Source organism: Arachis hypogaea, chromosome 19 (assembly GCF_003086295.3).
Source record: "Arachis hypogaea cultivar Tifrunner chromosome 19, arahy.Tifrunner.gnm2.J5K5, whole genome shotgun sequence".
Classification (NCBI taxonomy): Eukaryota; Viridiplantae; Streptophyta; class Magnoliopsida; order Fabales; family Fabaceae; genus Arachis; species Arachis hypogaea.
This window is the reverse complement of record NC_092054.1, coordinates 68,505,482-68,512,457: the sequence shown is the minus strand read 5'-3', so window position 1 is coordinate 68,512,457 and position 6,976 is coordinate 68,505,482. Positions and strand designations below refer to the sequence as shown.

The following is a 6,976-nucleotide window of genomic DNA, read 5'->3' as shown; positions in this document are numbered from 1 at the left end:
AACACATGATGATTATGAAGAGTTAATCCTACTTAGTCAACCTTACATCGAAGATAAGTCAAATAGGCATAGTTGATTTCAATCCCTAAGTCCTATGTCAACACTAAGGGGTCACATAGAGTCAAGAGAAACCAAATCAACTAATTACTCTTATGTATCAAACAAGAATGGACATCAATGACTCAAGGAACACCAAAGTCAACAATTTCAAGCCAAGAGTGGAGAAAAACTAAGTGAAAACTAAACTAAGCATTTTATCAAGCACTTGGTGTGCATGAAAATAAAATGATATTAAAATGCAATAAAATAAATTCTAAAGCTACCAAATCAAGAATATAAAAATAACAACTAAAGAGAACAATAAATGACATGGAAACATAAATTTGCATTAAATGTAAATTAAAATAACAAGAGTTCCATAAAACATAAAAATGACAAGGAAAAGTAAATAGAAACAAGAATTAAAAGTAAAAATTGTAAGAAATTAAACTAAAGAACCCTAATTCTAGAGAGAAGGGGGAGCTTCTCTCTCTAGAGAATAACCTATATAATGCTAATCTAACCCTAATTCCTTCCCCCTTCACATGGAGTGAGGCCTTCCTTCATATAGCACACAATCAGCTTCAGAAAGCCCCAAAATTGGGCCCTGGAGGCCCAGAAATAGCCCCCAGTGATTTGCAATAAATGAGTCACATGCTGGGACGTGTGCGGACGCACAGGTGTGTGCGTACGCACATGTGCTAATTTTCTTCTTGTGCGTACGCACAGGTTGTTGTGCGTACGCACATATGGTTTTGTGGCTCTTGTGCGTACGCAGAGTAGGTTGTGCGCACGCACACTCCAATGTATGCTTCTCTTTTGTTTTTCTACATGTTTTCTCCCTTTGTTCATGCTTCCTTCCACTTTTGCCTTGCCAAACTTGCCTTTAGGACCTATATCACTCAACAAACATGTCATGGCATCGAATGGCATAAAAGTGGGATTGAAATTACTAATTTTAAGCATAAAATAGCATGTTTTCACAATTAGGCACAATCTAGAGAGAAAACACAAAAGCATGCTATTTACATGAACAGATTTGGGTTTATGTGATGAAATCCACTCAAATCAAGCCAAAATATACCAGAAAATATGGACTCATCAGGCTCCTCCCCTCAACCTAAGAGGTTTAGAAACTTATACTGAGAAGAAAATACAATGGTAAACGTGTATGATGGTAAAAGATGTTCGAATAACATAAAGAAAATCCCTTAAATACTAAGCTAATGACTAGTAAGGGTAAAACAATCGTTTTAGTGCTAAAATCCACTTCTGGGCCCACTTGGTGAGTGTTTGGGTTGAGCTTTGATGAGATCTACGTGCTATGAGGACTCTTGGAAGTGGAATGCTAGCTAGGGGGTCCTCTCTGGGCGTTTAGACATTGGGCTCTGCTCCTTGGGCGTTGGACGCCAGAAAGGGGGCAGGAAACTGGCGTTGGACGCCAGTTTTGGGGATTCTAATCCGAAACAACGTATGTTTTATTATACATTGATGGAAAGCTCTAAAAGTCATCTTTCCACAGATTTTGAGAACCCTCCTTTTGGATTTTTGTAGCTCTAGAAAATCTAATCCGAGTGCAAGAAGGTCAGATATGGATAGCATCTGCAGTGCTTTCTCTGTCTCTGGATTAGACTTTTGCTTCAGCTCCTTAATTTCAGCCAAAAAATACCTGAAATGGAACAAAAATGCACAAACTGAAAGTGAAATCCAAAAATGTGAATTAAACACTAAAACCTGTAAAAACTTAATAAAAACTAAATAAAACATATTAGAAACTATATAAAAACTATGCCAAAAAACGTATATAATATCCGCTCATCACAACACCAAACATAAAATAGGATGAAAAGAAAATTAGGATGCAATAAATCTCTGAGTCTCCAATGAAGCTCAGTTTCAATTAGATGAGCGGGACTCAGTAGCTTTTTGCTTCTGAATAGTCTTGGCATCTCACACTACAAAAAAAAGTGGATTAAAATGGTAATAGTTTTATGGCGGTCACACAAAACTGCCATTTTGTTTTGCCAATTTCGGTATTTCTAGTCTCTGCTAGAATTTTTATATTTTTGTGGCGGTTTTTGTTGGTTATGGTGGTTTAAAACCACCCCTAACATTTTCCGTTTCTCTTTTAATTCGGTGTTTTGTTGCATATATGAGAAATTTGTGGGCAATGTAAATGACGAACCCTAATCTTTTTCCACCGTTCATCTCACACCATTGTCCTTCACCTCGCATCGTTGCCAATTATCTCCTCGCTATCATTCATCTTCTCATCGCTGCTCATCTCCTCGCCACTGCACGAAATGCTATTGTTGCTGCCTTCATCGAGCTTCTACGATCTGTTTCTCGATCTGGCTTCGATCTGAATATCTGGCTTTGATCTGGCTTAATTCACCACCATCATTCATTTCCTGCCACTGCTTATCCTCTCGCAACACCTATCAACATCGTGACGCTGCCTTCGATCTGTAGGTTAGCTATCGCCTATCATCTCCTTGCTACTTTGTTTATCACCTGGCCGCCGCAAGCAACATTGTTGCTGCCTTTAGCAAGCTTCTGTGATTTGGTCTCTGTCATTTCTGCGATTACATCCTCGCTCTCAATCACCGTTGAGAATTTCCTCGAGCACCGCCTCCAGACTCTTGTCTTCAAGTTCGGCATGGCCAAGTCAATCCACCACGCCATGGTCCTCATTCGCCAGTGCCGCACATTAGGTCTTTCTTTCTTCTTTTCACTTTTTTCATAAATTTAAGGTTTTTAAATTCCTAATTTTCTATCAATGGTTTTTTGTTTTTGCTTATTGTCAAATTAGGAATCTAATTTCCTTGGTTTTTAGGCTTTTGATAAAGTATTATTAAATTTTGTGATTATAGAAGATCTGTTCAATTTAAAATTAGGCAAATAAAGTATTATTCCTTCTGAGTATTTTTGTTTGCTGAAGTAGGGGATCTTATGTTATGTTTTGATCTTGGATTTGGTAATTGAAAGTTGAAACACTTGCCTAATTTGCTTTCTATATGCATGTGCTAATATGATTGAGCTGAAAAAATGTTTCTACTTCTAAAATCTGATGCATATAAATGATGAAAGACTCTGATGTTAGTATTTTTGTTTAGTTAGAAGTGAATTTTGGAGAGCTTCTATAAAGTTGTGCAGAAGGGAAGGTATTTGTCTTGCACTCTTTCTTGTTTATGCTATCTTTGTTCTATATGCAATTTTTTATTACAAGAAAGAAGTAGGTTTTGGAAACCACTTTAGGTCGTAGTTTCTGTGCTTTACTGATATACCTCAACAAATTGGCTTGAGAAGCATGAGGTCAGTATATAGCATCTGTGATGTAATTAGTTTTGACTCATCTTTTTTATACATGTAGGACAGAGCCGTTGTCCCTCTTCTAGTCATTCATCTGTAATTGATATTGACGCTGATTCTGGGAGATGTAGCTGGAGGAGGGTGCCTAAATTGCCATCTCTGGTGAACAAGTTTCATAAAGTTATTAGTTTTTGTTCCACTCTTTCCCTGCATAGTATTCTTGGTGATGAAGATGAACATCTTCAAATTAAATAGCTGACACTATGATTGGCATTATCATAATTTGGAGCAATTTCTTGTTGAATATTTAGCCTTTGTTGTTGTGTTTTGTTTTAATAGTAAGGAATTGGCATAGTACACTTGTTAAGGAGACAAGAAATGAAAACTTTTCAAAATTTTCAAGTTTTCCTTGGTTGTCTGCTTAAGAAGTGCTCTTTGCAAGATCTCACATAAGTCTAAGATGTGGATTTGTTCTGTAAATAATCTATATTTTCTTGATCACCATTTTTTTAGTGTTGTTTCTATTTTACAATTATTTGTGATAATGAATGACGGTCACAACTATTTAGGACATGTTCTGTTTTACATTGCCTGAAATTTGGTTTCTTTGAGAATTCAACTTGCTCAAGATTCTTGGAAAAATTGCAGTAACTAAAGTGGAATGCTTATCCACATAACAAGACTAAAATGACACTCTTATAGGTTTTTATCTTTTTTTTTTGGAAATTACTCTTTTTGACCATTACTACTGCTGCTGATGTATGCATTAAGAATAGGAAATTGTCATGTTTCTAGAAAGCCTTTTTGTTCGACTCAGCTGCTATTTCGATGAATTCAAGTTTCATTCAACTCCTGATAATTAATTTCTTAATAAGGGCCGGTCTTTGATAGTTCATGGGTATGCCATATTTACTATATATTTGGTGAGTTGTCTTTATCTTATAAGAGAATCTATTTATTATTGTGGGTAAATTTTAGATCTTTTATTATTGTGGTATATATATTATATATTTATGTTGATGATTATTGTCTTCACATGTTTTAGACTTGATTATTATGAATGGTAATTAGTGTTTTTGTACTCCATAAAACAACGATAAAGCATAAAAAATAATCCTATCTTTACTAAAACTAGAAAGCTAGATATAGCCCCAAAAACTATGCATACATGAAATCATTAGGAATTGCTGAGTGAACAATGTGCCAAAGCTAGTCATTTCTTTAAGGCCATTCTCAAAAAATATGAAAATGACCTTTTCAGCCAATGCGCTTCAACAACTGGAGGTAATTATATGTGGAGCATAATTTTTATTGGCATGCTGGATGATTTCCTTTTTCTTTTTCTGTTTGTTTTGAACTGTGATAACAAACTATGTTTATGTGTGGTGGTGCATTAAGAACTTGGCTCTATTAATCAAATTTGATCTAACCACGATTTGAACTGTCCATATTTTCTTTGATTCAATTTTTAATTATCATAGATTCATATAAAAGCATGCAAGAAAATATCCTTGGTTCTTGCTATTCAATGACCTCCACATTTATAGCTCTTTTCTTTTACATGGAGGATCCCGTAATATTCATTTAGAGACATTTTATGAACTTTATTTTCTGCTTGTGCTATTGTGAGAGCTAAAACTATTATTGTGTGTGCTTTAATTTTTATCATACCATTTTGGACTCTGTTGTGTATCCTTTTTTCTAATGGATGTTTCTATGTGATTTTAGATTTTAAAAAATAATAGTGATGGATCTGAGAATGGGTCCTTGCAACAAATTATGAATCGCACCCTTAATATATTTGGTTCCAGGCTTCTTAGGCATTGGGTACGAGGTGCTTCTAGTTTCGATATACCACCATTGAATGTTGAATTCTTGATTCTTTCAACCAAAAAAATTACTTTATCTAATTGTTCTTATTCATGAAACAGGTATCTCACCCATTATACGATCAGACCATGATTTCTGCTTGTCTTCATGCTGTATCTAAAATTGCAGAGTCCATAAAACAGTATCGAAATATTCATTTAACATGATTTGCTTTCGTTCTCATTTAAATTTGCTTTTTGATTTAAACTTAAATTGATCATGTGGCTGTTTACTTATGATATGATTAAAGTTAGTTCAGAAAATGGATATTAGTAGAAGCTTGTGATATGGACTATAAATTTAGTTATTCTTTATTCTTATGCAGGTTTGCTTACATGATGTGTACATGAAAACATATTTCTAATCCCATTTTTCAGTATTAGGTTTCAGTTTCCTCGACCTGTGGAGGTGATGGTGAGTAACCTTTGATTATAGAATAATGAGGAAGAGTTTTTGTGGGGTAAATATCCAACCTTTGATTATAGCTAGACATGCTATAGTTTGTCATACAACTGTAAGCTTTTGTTCCCCTGCTAGTGTCACATTGTGAAACAATCAGAATTGATGTCTCTGAGCAATTTTTCAGATAATCATAGGTTAGCTTTAATATTTTCCCCTTTCAATTCTTCTAATGCCTATGGTATTGATGCTAGGTTTTCTAATAAACTTTGTTTTTTTCACATTTTTTAATACATTAGTTCATACTACATGCTAGGATTTTATTTGTGACATTCCTTTGGCATCTCAAATAATGCAAGTGACCAAACTAGTTCAGTGATTACAGATTTGAGATGGTGTTGCTGTGGCATCCCTCCTCAATGCAACTCTTGTTATTCCTAAGTTTCTTTACAGCAATGTTTGGAATGACCCCAGGTAAAATCACTTAATAAGCAATTGTTTATATCATTGTGGTAATTTTTGAGTGATAGTATTTGATGAATTTGGTAAATATACAACCAGTTTGGTGACATATACCAAGAGGAGCATTTTATGAATATGTTGAAGGATGATGTCAGTATTGTGAAGGAGCTCCCATCTCATATGAAATCCTTGAACCTTGAAGCAATTGGCAGCCAGGTATTATAGACATCTTACATTTTGTATGGATTGAAATTATATACAGTAGAATCACTATGGGATGTATCACCATTAGTATTGTATGATTGAAATTATATACAATAGAGTGTGTATTAATTTATGTTGGAAAATTAATTTGCAGTCAAACACAACATTGAGTGTGCAACAAGAGAAAACGCTAAAGCAAATGGGTGCAACAGTGAGGAATGCAGGGTCATACATAGAGAGACTGAAGCTGAATCAAGAAAGAGAAATTGGCAACAAAGGTTATGGAAAAAATGTATGTGGAACAATTATCTAATCTATTATCATTTTACAGCTCAATGGGCCAAATTTGAAATTGAGATTCAAATGAGTGTGTACCCATGATTTTGTAATTCTACAACAATTATCTAATCTTTTGGAAATTAAGATTCACGACCTTGAAATTGTCAATGAAAATGAGTGTGCACCCATGATTTTGTTGACCATGGTTGGTGTAAATGTATTAAGTTAGATGTGTGCTTTTAAATCTAAATTGGGTTATGTGCTCTTTTATTAAATTGGTGGTTTCAATCTTATTTTAAAAAGCATAATATTGTCATCATAATTAGGTACAAACGACGGTTAGAAACTCCCATTTTAAATGAAAATGATGCCATTATATACTGGTAAAAACGGCGGTTAAAAACTGCCATTT

General features: G+C 34.5%; 1 long non-coding RNA gene across 7 annotated transcripts; it reads left to right on the top strand.

Moving 5' to 3' along the window:
- The first annotated feature begins 2,116 nt into the window (after positions 1-2,116).
- Positions 2,117-6,767, top strand: LOC112779859 (uncharacterized). 7 transcript variants are annotated; one of them, XR_003190901.2, is made up of 6 exons: positions 2,117-2,753; positions 3,156-3,203; positions 3,413-5,362; positions 5,546-6,093; positions 6,181-6,297; positions 6,440-6,767. It is a non-coding gene; the product is annotated as an uncharacterized lncRNA (long non-coding RNA). The 7 variants fall into 7 exon arrangements; XR_011877725.1 differs by having other exon boundaries at positions 3,413-5,816; positions 6,005-6,093; XR_003190898.2 differs by having other exon boundaries at positions 2,118-2,753; positions 3,413-5,178; positions 5,283-6,093.
- The last annotated feature ends 209 nt before the right edge of the window (positions 6,768-6,976 follow it).